Here is a 14,014-nt window from a genome sequence, read left to right as displayed (position 1 = left end):
TCTCCTCATCAGACACTCTCTAATTTCACCCACCTAATTAGGTGACAGCAATGCCACTCTTTTCTCTCAAACTCCCTACGTATGTGCCAGTTTTCCCTTGCTTCAGTACTACAAAATCTATTTGCTTGCCTTTCCTTCCCACGGTCCAGCTCCTGTCAGCTCCCTCCAACTCTTTGAGATTATTCTCTCTCCTCTTCCTGAAGTGCGCACAGCTTTATGCATGCCAGGCAGCACTTTCCTCAATTGCTCAGTGCTTATATCTGGAGGGAAGAGCAGGCTGTGACAGGTATTACAACCTCCTGCAGTAGGGGACCATATTCCAATCTATGTTCAAAGCATGGAAACATCAAAAAAAAATTATATTGAGATGGGCCAGATGGTGTGACCTGTACAGTATTCATAACCCTTTGGACTGATACAGGTGATGTGTATTTGTGTGTTCCTGGAATCACTAGGGGGTAATTAAGTCAAAATCCCAAGGCTGGCTTTGAAGCTTATCCTCCTGTGGAATAAAGGGAGGGAACATTTACCTGTTTTCAAGAGACTAGGAGACAAAGTAAGTGTTTTGGTATAAAAGTTTAAAGAGAGTTGGGTTTAGCAAACCGGGCACCCTCATCCTTATTTAAGGTACAGAAAGATTTTGGCCTACCTGGGCCCCATAGGACTGATGGGCTATTTCTGATATCTTTAAGTATATAGGACCTTTTTATTGTTTTTATATATTTTCTCTGTATGCTTTTGTCTCTACACGCGCTTGCTTTGGAAGAGCTGTGTGGTAACTTACAACTATTGGCATACAGTGGTCATAGCCCTTGGAGAGAAAGCACAGCACAGGCACACTGCATGGCAGAGGGTTGTGCAACCTTAAAACCCTGGTCAGAAGGGAATGGTATGCGGGTCCCTGCTGTTGGGGACACTGGGGCATGGCCATTAGGTAACTCCCACGAGTGTCAATGAAACCCCCTCGCAGTAGGCCCAGGTGTCCTTGGCCCCGTCCCCCCCCCCGCCTGGAGGCACTCGCAGCAGCTCTGCATACTAGGCCCAAGTGTCCTTGGCCCCCCCGCCTGGAGGCACACACAGCGGTTATGCTGAGAATCTGCAACAATATGTTGCAGAGTTAGACTGCCTTAAACTAAGCAAGGCCACACAGGGGAGATATGGAAGAACAATGCTGAATAAAGCAGCTTTATGTATAGTTTAACAAATGATAACAGAGAACCAGGGAACTAGCTGGGAACTGGATTGGCTGGCTATATGGATACTTAGGGCAGCTTGCTATTGGATATAAAGGCTATTTATACATCCTGGGAAAAAGGATGTATAAAAGCCTGTGTAACTTCCTGCTCTGGGTACAGGATTTGAGATTCAAATCTCCCTGTACCTTTTTGAAGCTTCAAATAAACTTTTCTGCTTCTCCACCCCGTTGTGATTATTGGGTGTAGCACACCGGGTAGCGAACCAACTCAAGCTGTTGTTCAGCCTCTCGGCACTGGGTGCCGGCAACACTGCCCAGAGACAAGGAACAGCTGGAGGCCTGAGACTTAGCTGGACACTCCTGGAGCAGAGGAGGAACACAGATGCAGTTATCCTGTACTGTTACACATGTGAAGCACTCCACTCTGGTGGAGAGGTTTGCATGTGGATCCTTGCTCAGAGAAGCAGCTTGCCCTAAACACATGTTCATGCATGAAACAGTGATATTGCAACTTCCTCATTATGTGGATTATTTTAAATGGGGGCTTTTTTTTAAACTATCTCCCCTCACTCTCATTGTTAGATTGTTAAAATGTTTCATTCTGAAAACAACTAGAAAAGGCTCTGCAGATCCCTGGTGATGATTAGCTAAATAAAGAACGGCTAGACTATCTTTGTACCTTGAGAAGTAATGTACTCTGCATGTAGTTACATTGACTTCAGTGGGAATACTCATGGTGTAAGGAACTATCCAATGTAACAAAGGGGATTACAATCAAGCTTTAAATAAATACCACTGTGTTCCACTACAATTGTTGCAGAGATCTGGACCATTACTCTGAAACACCAAGGTACTTTTTTTTTTTTTTTTTTTTTTTTTAAATAAAGGGGTCTGAACCTAGAATAATGCTTTTTTAAGCTTGTTTTATTTTTCTCTTGAATGAATCCTTGTCCCCCACTCTGCCTAAATACAAGAGAACAATGTGCAAAACTCAGTTTTCTCTTGTTTACATTCAGCCAAACCACATATTGATCATTCACAGCATGAGAAACATTATCCCTCGTATTAGCTGTGATGTCTTTGAAAATTTTTTTTAGAATTACAGTTGGCATTTCTAAGTCTGCTGTTGGCAGTGACCATCTTGCTAGGAATAACAAAAACAATGGGCCAGACCATCAACTGGTATAAATCAGCAAGTGGCTATGCTGATCTATATCAGCTGAGGGGAGGCCCTGATGCTATTTTAGTGAGCTAATGTTCAGTGCAATTCACAGTTTATAGCTGTTGCAAAATGCTGCTCACACTGTGAACTTTCAGGTTCTGCCCTGTGCAAAATGGGTGAGACTTTCTTTTAAGAAACACATCTGCTGATCTAGCAATTGGGGCAGCAAGTTGCAATGATGAACTGCATAAAAATGATGTGGAAAATCTCTGCATCATATACAGTGCTAACTGCTGAGTAATCATACCACAGAACAGCAATTTCTTTGTGCTGGGCTGTGTACAGACACATTAATGCTGAGTTAACACACAGCGGGGGGAAAACTCCACACAAATGTAATTTTTATAAACCTCTGATTTTTGTGTATGGGGAGCAGTGAGGTAAGAGACTGAGCTCTAGTTAGATTTTTCTCAACAACCTGTATCTCTCTCTACACTGGAGGGAAAGAAAGGAAGGGCTACACACTTTTCAGAAGTGATTCATCTGGAAGTACAACAATTAGATCTGTCTGAAACTCAGCATCTGGGGTTTTTGAGGAGTCTTGCAAACACTTTCACTTTAAAGCTTTGTGGGTTTGCACCCCTGCAATTTGCTTTGATGTCTGGCCTCCAACAATCCCAAAACTTCAAAGCAACATCTGCTAAAACAGCCACATGGCTTCAAATGGTTTGGACACAAAACCAAGGAAACACCATATTTTTGCATATTTCCCACCTGAAATTATAAACTACCTCAGGCTCATGTGGGCCAAGTTCATTGAAAGGTTGGAAAACTTGGCCTAAGGGCCACCCTACATGCAAAGCATGTCTTGGTTTAACTAAAATCATTTAAAATTTAATTAAAATAAGCCCTCCAATTTAATAACCAATTTTAGTGAACCAGGTACAAGTTTTGTGTGTGTAGGTAAGGCCTAAGTTTCTGTTTGCAATGAAAAATAGAAGTGTTCAGGACTTTTCTGGGTGGTTATACAAAACACTGGCACATTGATACTCAGGTGCTACACATTCCTACTAAGTTAATTCACTTGGTACCTGTCACTCTATAGATATTTTCTTTGTAAAGGTGGACACATGAGCAGGTGGGTAGTATTTCAGTCCCTGTCTGTCTCTATTTAGAAGATACACAAAGTGGGGGAAGGGATAGCTCAGTGGTTTGAGCATTGGTCTGCTAAACCCAGGATTGTAAGTTCAATTCTTGAGGGGCCCACTCAGGGATCTAGGCAAATATTGGGGGTTGGTCTTGCTTTGAGCAAGGGGTTGGACTAGATGACCTCCTGAGGTCCCCTTCAACACCTGATATTCTATGTTTATTGAACACCTTTATCTTTTTTCAAATAAGAAACACAAATTATTTACAGAGTCTACAACTGGACCTGTCAGGAGGAGTTACTGAATAACTTGGGTGGAGGGGAGGGTTAGCAGTGTTCCCTGAGCCATTGTATCAAAGCTGAGCATATAAACAGAATAGATAGAGCCGCTTTTTGCTCTGATGCTATGAACAATGGCCAAGGGCTGGCAATGAGCAAACCACTTTCACTGTTTTTTTGGGGGAAGAGTAAAATGACTCTGTAGTCCCCCAAATGCTCATAATTTGCTGAATGGAAAACTCCCAAACTCCCCCCACAATCTCACTGTTTATCAGTAAGAAGGATTCTAAGTTCCCTTTAATGCTAGTTATCCTTCATTTGTGCAGACACAATATTGTCTTAAAGAAGTGAAGTTGTTTAATAGGTGCACCTGGTAACTGTCAGTGAGATCAGTGCATCTGCAGAGGGAATGTAAAGGATCTCTAAGTTCTAGCTTTCATGATGTAAATGGCAATACGTATGTTTCCATTGTACATAGCTGTCATGATGGGCCTAGTCATTTTGCGCACTGTGCCATGGTGGCAAGTGGCAACTGGGATCCCATGTGACAAGTATAGCCAGCCCTGCTGTAGCTAATAACCTACACAATGACAGCTATCACCATTCTGTTTAGTTTAATGAGGCATTTAACTCTCAGAAATGAGAGTTTGTATTTCGCACGTCTGCTTCAATTACATCTCAAACCACTGTACAAGCAGATAATGATACATGCTGCCATAAATATAAAGGGAAAGGTAAACACCTTTAAAATCCCTCCTAGCCAGAGGAAAAACCCTTTCACCTGTAAAGGGTTAAGAAACTAGGATAACCTCGCTGGCACCTGACCAAAATGACCAATGAGGAGACAAGATATTTTCAAAGCTGGGGGGGGGGAGAAACAAAGGATCTCTCTGTCTGTGTGATGCTTTTGCCGGGAACAGAAAGGAGTGGAGTCTTAGAACTTAGTAAGTAATCTAGCTAGATATGTGTTAGATTCTGTTTTGTTTAAATGGCTGAGAAAATAAGCTGTGCTGAATGGAATATGTATTCCTGTCTTTTTGTAACTTAGAGAATCTTTCTAGGCAAAACCTTATGTTTTGAATCTGATTACCCTGTAAGGTATTTACCATCCTGATTTTACAGAGGTGATTCTTTTACTTTTTCTTCTATTAAAATTCTTCTTTTAAGAGCCAGATTGCTTTTTTTAATTGTTCTTAAGATCCAAGGGTTTGGGTCTGTGTTCACCTATGCAAATTGGTGAGGATTTTTAATCAAACCTTCCCCAGGAAAGGGGGTGTAGGGTTTGGGGAGGATTTTGGGGGGAAAGACGTTTCCAAGCGGGCTCTTTCCCAATTATATAATTTGTTAGACGCTTGGTGGTGGCAGTAAAAAAGTCCAAGGGCAAAAGGTAAAATAGTTTGTACCTTGGGGAAGTTTTAACCTAAGCTGGTAAAAATAAGCTTAGGGGGTTTTCATGCAGGTCCCCACATCTGTACCCTAGAGTTCAGAGTGGGGAAGGAACCTTGACACATGCTATCAAGGAATGCTGGGAGGGAAGAGGAACATCTTTCTCTTCAATGCTTTCCTGGTTATTCAACATTGGGCAGTGTCTTTACAAAGATTGTTTCTTTCAAAAGGGTACTGTACTTAATAGTCATCTTTTCAATTATTAGGTCTTAAGGGCTTCTGTTTGGCTGTGGATTTCAATGGGTGCAAGATCTGCCCCTTAATGAGTCAGAAAATGACCACCAGTGTTCATCAAAGTTCTATCAATACTTCTTTGTACAATGAATAAAGCCTGAAGTTTATCTGGAGCTGCTTGCTATAGACTATCTTCAAATGTGGAGCCAAATAGTTTGTGTCATACTGTAATTGGCAGTCTGTTCCATTTTGTCTGTTGTGTAGACTAACTGGAAGCAACATGATTTTGGAGAGACCCATGTCAGACAAAATGTCTCTAATCGTTTCCGTTAGTAAAATGTTCTTTATTAATTGTAACTGCTGTTCTAGAGGTTGGGCAGTGTGCTGCTACACAATATTTTTTAAAAAAATCATTTTCTCTAGTACTAATAGAAATACATTTCTTTCCAGGAGGTGGGATCTCTTTACCGAGACCAATATCTCAAAGATACAGCTTGGAGTTCAATGGGAGCCAGATTGGTAATATTATTCAGTACTTTTTACTAAAGTGGTGAAGTTTGGGACCTTGTCATATGAATGATAAAAGGAAGGACTGGTCTAATTACAGTTCACAGATATAGGGAGAAATTGTACACATGTTTTTATAAACTCTGCTAAGTTGCCTCAGATCACTGCACACTGTAAAATTATGAAACAGCACATAACCACTCCTCCATATCGTCAGATCACTGAAGTAGTCAGGTCTGAGGGCTAGGAAAGGTCACAATGGCAAGAGCTGGACAGCAGGGGGGAAAAACGTTCTTCCATCCCTCACCCCAGTTAAATAGTAGTTTATCCAGTGTTTGCACAGCATTTGAGGAGAGATCAGCCATTTTGAATCAAAGGGAAGTTCTCTTTGGCTGAATATTAGGGTGGGGGAAAGAGAAGCTCTTCAGGAATACATTCTACTCCATCTCATCCACATACCTCCCATCTCATAGTGCACTGTTTTGACTGTGCCTCATCTTTAGAGTTCAAGAGGATTCTGGTTCTAAAACTGAGCAGTCTGGCTAAACCAATTGATTTTGTTTGAGAGAAAAAAAAATTGAAAAAATTTCTGGTCTGGTATGGAAAGCATCATCCTGGAAGAGAAACTATGATGGTGAGATGCTGCACTTGAATAGCTTTAAGATTTATATTTTCTTGTATCTTTAATAGTATTTACTCCCTTGATTTCTCCCCATATATAGGAATTTACTATGTCTGTGTACATATTACAGTGTCAACCTTTTTGTCTATTGTACCTACATTGTTCCTGCACATATCTGTAAAATACAAGCCAATATTTGGAAAAGATGAAATTATTGGGTTGAATTCAGGCATGACATAAATGGTGATGTGAATTACATTGGTGTAAATGAATGTCTGATTTAATTTGCCTGCTGAGGGTTTGGGAGGACAGGGTTTATCAGGAAAAGCGATGAAGAGCAGGGTCTGAGAAAGTACAAGATAAACTGGGGAGAAAGAGGAGGATGCTACTTTATCTACAGCCTCCTATTTTCCCCCCCTCTCTTCACATGTAGGCTCTCACCAATTCTTGACACTTCTCCCTCTATCATATGTCTAAAATCCACTGTTGTGTGATTCCTAGTTCAGCTGTTGGTTCTGTACCCTACCCTCTTCCTGCTCTCTGGCCTTCCTGACTGCCCTTGTGTCCCCACTGGTTCACTTTATGTTTCTGCAGCAAAGACATAATCATTTCAGACTCTTGTACCTCAGATATTGAAAGGATGTCATGAGGAGACACTTCTTTTTCCAGTAAAAGTAGATCTGAACAAGGGAGATATGGGAACAAATGAGGCCAATAAAGAACAAGTGAATAGCACATCTTTTTGGTGTTAGCTAGATGCCTGGTCACTAGTCATTGATGGGACAGTTTGGGAAGTAGTTGTAAGGGGGAAATAGATGCATTTGGCCCAAAGTCAACAAGAGGCACAAGTCAGATGTTTAGAAACATGGCTCACATTTACTGAGTTCTTAGAAAAGGAAAGAAAATATTTTGAAGTACAAGGTCATAATGGTAAACTGATAGAGAGGGTTGTCTCTATTGATTTCTCGTTGTGTGGCCTTTTCCAGGAAATCTTGAATATGGGGACTTGATTGTTTTCTCTGCCTGAAAAGGAGTAGTTGGGTTTTGTGAGGACAATTATAAGATTCCAGTGAAGTTCTTTTGCTTCACACTCTAGAAAGATTCACTGTACTTATTATATGATCCATTACTCTCTGAACTGTGTCAATATTTTATCCCATTCTGTATTATGCAGTAGTCTTTATTTATACAAAGTAGTAAGTGGCTTAATCCTGCAACCATTAAGATCCATGGGAGTTTCACCATTGCTCTCAACAGCAGCACAAGGTCCTTATAAACTTGAGTCTGATTCTTCACCATGGTGGTCAGTGGAAGCGTAGCCACTGATTTCAGTGGGTGGCACAACAATCCCTAAGTTTCATAAAATAAGGAATTTTACAAGCACCATTTGCTAGTGAAGTCTCGTTAGGTAGAGTTGTGAACAAAGTGGAGGGCACTAAGGGTTAATGGAGGACAGAGTGCTTAATAGAGTTGATTACTGAATTCCTTTGACCTTTACCTCAGGGAATAGCTGATGCTCATTTCATTGTCACTGTGACAGGCAGAACAAATATACAAGTACTATGCCCGCGTGGACAAGGATATATGTAGAAATCTGAATTAATGTGCAGAATAACCACATTTGGCATTTGGTTACTTATTACAGTTTGTCATCTGATGGGCCATCAGCTGATCAGGACCACATGTATTCTGTAGGAGTGGAATCCATTCATCAATTTGGAATTAGGATCCAGAATCTCATCTTTCAATTTTTTTTTTTAAAAAAAGTCTGGCCTTCTCAAGCAAATCTTTAAAATGTGAACTAATGTGCATTATAGCGAAGTTGTCTTCTTCAAACAGCCTTTTAACAATAACTGAGTTGAGAACTGTCCCATTCATTTCAGTGAAATGTTAACAGTGAAATCCTAAAATGACAATTTAAATACCAACTTAGGGAACATTTCACTGAACATTTTAGCAGAAGTATTCAGTTACTGTGGTTTTTCGTCAATCTCAAACCACCTTCTTGGATGCTAACTTGGATGCCAACTGCCCCATGCCCAACTGCCAAAACCTTTAGCTTCCTCTTGACAACTTCTCTGATGTGGTTATGCATTATGTATACACGGAAAAAAGAAAGTTGGCACATTGAAAATGTGGGGACAGTGCAAATTAAATTGAATCTTGTATCATAACATGTACTTTTATATTTAATTAAATCTTCAACTGCTGTAAATCAATATAGCTCCACTGACTTCAGAGGTTTGCCAGTTTACATCAATTCAGGATCTGGCCTTTAATTTTATAATGTAAATGCAACTGCTACAGAATTACCATTAGGCCTCAGAAACAGAGGCCCTTCCTGCAGAATTTAACTTGGCTTGCCACATTGTGCACAGAGCCCTGGCAATATCATTTATATACCTACCTTTTAAGAGGCATTTGAAAATTAATAAAGTGCTTTGAAGATGTGTAACACTGTATAAGTGATATTTTTACTTTTTAAATCATCCAAAGAGCCCTGCCACCAATCTCTGAAGTTTGAGATTTATCAATTCCTATTTATGAGTTTTCATTGAACATAAATATCTGATGCACCATATCTTGTTTGAACATAGGAAATTGTTGCCTTTAAAAGGCAAGATTAGTTTGTGAACACTGAGAAACCTGGCAAGGGAGGGACTGTATTTATACAATGGGCTTATGTTCTAAAGGAGCGTGTTGAAAACTAGATTTCCATGTTTGCTGATGACAATAACTAAAAGGAGCAGCAGCTAGTAAGAAGCTATGCAATTAATACCAACCCCTTAGTAGGGCTGGTTGGAAAACAATTTCCATTCTACAGAAAGTTCTGACATGTTGAAATTTGTTGTTACTCTGAATCAGAAGAAAAAAAATGTCCAGACAAGAAAGTTCTGAAAAAAATTGATATGGAAACATCAATGTTTCATTTTGATACTGTCAAAATATTAGATTCATTCTAAAATTTTATATTTTGATATAATGTAAGAGTAGATGCAAAATTAAAATTGAAATGATAAAGTGGAAGCAAAATGTTGACATTATTGGAAAAAAAAAGAGCCCAAATGATTGGTTTTTAGTTTTAACCCCCATCAAAAGTTTGCCAAAATCAACACATCCTTGTGAAACATTTAGATTTTGATTCAACTCTTCTTCCATGGAAAAAAGGGTTCCACTGAAAGTTTTTCAGCCAGCTCCATCCCTTAGATGGCTGTATATTCCTTTGCTAACAGATGGCAAAGCAGATAAACGGAGAACATGTTTTAGGGCAAGAACCGAAGACCAACAGAAATGCAGAGCACTCAGAATTCATTGACTTAACTGTTACATGTACTCAGAACAGTACTTTTCTGAAAGGGGAAGTTTTGCTGAATCAGTCTTAATGAGGGTCTATCTAATGGTTAACTACTACAGGACAATGATAAGAAGAATTCTTGGCATAATGGTGGAAAAAATCCTTAGTTCAATTGCACAATGAGCTGAAAGCCTTAAGTGAAGGTACTGAGCTACCTTGTTTAAAGGAACGCAATATTATTTGGCATATAAATCATATTTAAATTCACTTGAATTTCTCTATCCCCTGACATTTTAGAAAAAGAAAAATTTTTTTTTTGAGGCAGTAAGAGGTAAGGAGCAAAATGTAAAAAAGTGACCATGAAAATATCAGATTTTCAATGTATTAAATCTAAATTTATGGTGCATTAGGAATTAAAAGGTCAGATCCTCAGGTGATGTGAATTAGCATATGTCCATTTAAACCAGATCTGACCCACAGTATCTTTGCCCTGGAAGAGAACAGAGTTGTGGCTACTTCACAGTAACATTTCAACCTGAGAAAGACCCAAGAATTTATAGATGCCCTCTCCTGCTCACAAGCAAAATAACTAACTATGAAAACATGAATTGGGGCAAAATTGTCAAAGTGGAAAAAGAATGCGTGCTTAAGCAAAATACAGATCAGTAGCAAGGTGTTCACCAAGCTAAAATAAATGAAAATGTTCCAGGGGACAAACTTTTTAAAAAAGGGATATGTTTGGGGAAAAAAAGAGGAAAAATAGAAACAAGATTAACAAGAAGTAGAGATGGAACCAATCAAAATCCCAGATCAGAGTTAGAGTTTACATTTCAAACCGATCTGGAATGGGCTGAATGTGAAGATGCTGCAGTTTGGGAAGGATTGTATTTTGCACCCTCCATATTGGGCGTGTTCAGATCTGTTATGTTTTGGTTCATGAAAGGGGCCTTAAAATGGATGCAAGTTACACTTACCCTCCCCTCCCCCACTTAAGGTTGCCTTTAGACTGATAGAACTGGGAACATCTACATGGGGATAAAACCCCATGGCCTGGGTCAGTTGACTCAGGCTCATGAGGCTTGGGGCTTTGGGCTCTGGGACTGAAAAATTACTGTGTAGATGTTTGGACTTGGGCTGGAGCCCGAGATCTGGGACCCTGTGAGCATGAAGGAGCATGGAGCTCGGGCTCCAGCTTGAGCCCGAACGTCTACAGTGTAATTTTTAGTCTCATGGCCCAAGCCCTGCAAGCCCAAGTCAGCTGACATGGGCTAGCTGCAGCCATGCCATGGGTCTTTTATCCCTGTGCAGACATGTGCTTAGTATAAATGTGAGTCAGGCTGAGGAAGTTTGGATTTACAGACAGAATTCATATCTGGAAATAAAAGGGACTGATATGGATGAGTTTTTCCCTTTACTCCTAGTTTTTTTGTGCTTATTTTATGCCTTCTGCTGCCATTTGTCAAGATAGTCTTGTGGACTTCAGTAAGACTTTCCTTATGGCTCATGTACTTCTGAGTTAGGCATGTCAATACACTGACCATGTGCAATGTATCCCCCTCCTGATAAGCAAATTAAATTCTTGATAATTCAAGCTGCTTTGAAAGACTCCTGCTCTGTTAGCACAATGTCTGATTACTGCCAGGGCCCCATTACTGCTAATACCTGTTGGGCAAAAAAGCCAGTTCCTGATAGCAGTGGAATTTATTCTCATAATTTATTGAAGTGATATTGACTCATTGTTTTGGTGCAAGCATGTTTGGTGTGTGACAAAATTAGTCATTTTACAGATTAAGCATTAACACAAATATACAACAGGATCTCCTAACACCATGTTACACAATTCTGCAGTGTCACTATTTTAGTGCCCTATTTATTTAGTAACAAAAGCATTTATGCAACGTTATCACAGCACACAGAATGAGCCATTGGCAACCCCTTAGAAGAAGCTGCCATCAGTTACTGTCATTTTCTAGAATGGCAGTTCAGCAATGTAAAACCTAAGAAACAATAAACCCAGAATAAAAAAAATCCAGCCTTGGCAAGCTCTCATTTTGAGGTCGGTGACTCATTTAAAGGGCAATCCAATTCAGTCATGAGACATTTTTTGTAGCCACATCAGCTTTTCAGCATTTGCTGCAGCTCCCAAGTGTTCATTGTGTTATTAATCAGATTTATGAACGCATTGCTCAGAGTTTTAAATTACAACCCTTGGAGAGCATCATGTTCACACAGATACCCCAGTGGCAAACGGTAGGCAACTCTTAGCAGAACAAACAAGTTAAAGGGATGCTCTCTCCTCACTACAGGAAATGTTCACTTAAAATACCTCTGTTTTAAAAGAATATCTTAGTGTCCCAGTTGTGTGTCTTTATGTGCAGGTAGCTAACTCATATTTCCTAGCTCTGAACATTGTTAGGGCAAAAGTTTACATCTGGAGCCAAATTGTGGGCCAGACCTTATAACACAAGGATTCTGAACCAGAACCCTGATACTGACTCAAGGTTCAGGAGCATTATGTAAAACTTGGCTTGGAAAGAGGTTGGTTCCCATTTTGGACTCACTGCTATGTTTTAATTAGCATTACTAAGGCTAAGGCTATTAATCGCTTCCAGTGGCAAAGATCATTTAGCAAGCCATGGCTATACTTTCCTTCCATTGTACACAGAAATCCATCATCAATGGAAGTTATGGCACAGATTGAGAGCAGTGATATGTGGACTTTTGTATGGAAATAAATCAGCTGTAGGTTTGTATTACTGGAAAAGGAGTGTTTAGGGATTCCCACTGTTAGAAAGGCCTTTTTATTGTCCTTTACACTCCAGAGAGAATCTTCTTGGCAATCTCAGATGAGATTCTAAAGAGAGTGACTGGACATAGAAACTGACCTATCCTCTCATCTACAGGTAGACCCTCCAGAATATGCATGAGGCACACTGAGGGAATAGTGAGACTTTCACGCTTCTGCCTAGCCTACACCTATGCTATGGATAGTAAGAGGATTTCAGTTCCTAGGTCTATCAGTTCGGCACATTTTGTCAGCACTCCATTCATTAATACTCTCTATAGTGAATTTAAAAAAAAGTACAAATGGCTCCAAAAGGCAGAAGAGAGGAGATGACCATAATAGCTGGATTGATGACAGATTTTAAAAGGTATCGAGGTGCCTACTGAGATTTTCAAGAGCATCTAGGTGCCTAGCACCCATTGAAATAAATACAGCTAGATGCTTTTGAAAAAAATCTCACTAGTCACCTAAATACCTTTTAAAATCTGGCCCAAAGTTATTACACAGCACTCTTTCAACCCCCAGAAATGTCAAGCAGGAACCTCACCAAATCTCCTAAAATAGCAAACATTTGCCCTAATCTTCGAATACATACAGTAGCACAGCCTTGAAAAAGTGAGAAAACCAAATTGACAATTTTAGTTGTCAAGGCCTTTTATTTATTTTTACTAGTTTAATTGACCCTGTGGAATGTGAGCACAGGCATATTTTCCATCTTCAGTGACAGCCTTTCTACAAGGTGAGTTTGAATACAGAGCCTAAACTTTCCAAGGTACCACCCTCAAATATAATTAGGTATTTATAAAGTAGCTCTGCCCTACACCACATGTATTTGAAAGCTAGGGCTGAGGCAAGGAGGCATTGGTCAAACCTTGATTAGGTTCATGCTTGGGTCTTGAATGAGGGCTAAGATTTGAAGTTAGGTTATGCAGTGCTAAAATCTTCCACTCTGCTCTCGTGAGATTATGGCCCCTAATGGCAAAGTTTGTGTGAGATCAACTGTTCATGCAAGATCTTTACTATTCTGGCCACAACATAACCAGATTCAAAGTTAAATGACTGTTTTTGGATCTGAACCAGAATCAAAGTTGTGCAGCTTGGTTTGAATCTAGAGTTTCAGATGTGAACCCCCACACAATTGGGTGGGGTTCTGAATTGAGACTTTGTTTGAGCTCCTCTGTCACTAGGAGCAGGGAGACCCAGGGGGTGTTGGTTGGTATAAAGCTAAATGGTCATTGATTTCCAAGAGAAATGGGAAGGTACACACCAAATGCAGGATGTGATGTGCAGAACTGGTTTCTCCTTTTCTTGAAACTAATAGATTTACTCTGGAGGAGTTAGGCTGGGACCTTGGAACTGGGGATGACTGCAGAGAGACTCCATTTTGAGTAGGATGGAAGGG

The 14,014-nt window shown here is 40.0% G+C and overlaps 1 long non-coding RNA gene across 1 annotated transcript in view; it reads left to right on the top strand.

The window, feature by feature from the left end:
• Positions 1-4,665: 4,665 nt before the first annotated feature.
• LOC142070826 (uncharacterized) overlaps positions 4,666-14,014 on the top strand; it is a 71,281-nt gene continuing 61,932 nt past the window's right edge. Inside the window, exons 1-2 of the long non-coding RNA XR_012666749.1 lie at positions 4,666-4,727; positions 5,854-5,922. This is a non-coding gene — a long non-coding RNA (uncharacterized LOC142070826). The remainder of the gene's footprint in view (positions 4,728-5,853; positions 5,923-14,014) is intronic.

This window comes from Caretta caretta, chromosome 2 (assembly GCF_965140235.1).
Source record: "Caretta caretta isolate rCarCar2 chromosome 2, rCarCar1.hap1, whole genome shotgun sequence".
Lineage (NCBI taxonomy): Eukaryota > Metazoa > Chordata > Testudines > Cheloniidae > Caretta > Caretta caretta.
Note: the sequence above shows the minus strand (reverse complement) of the source record. Positions and strands in the feature narration are given on the sequence as shown.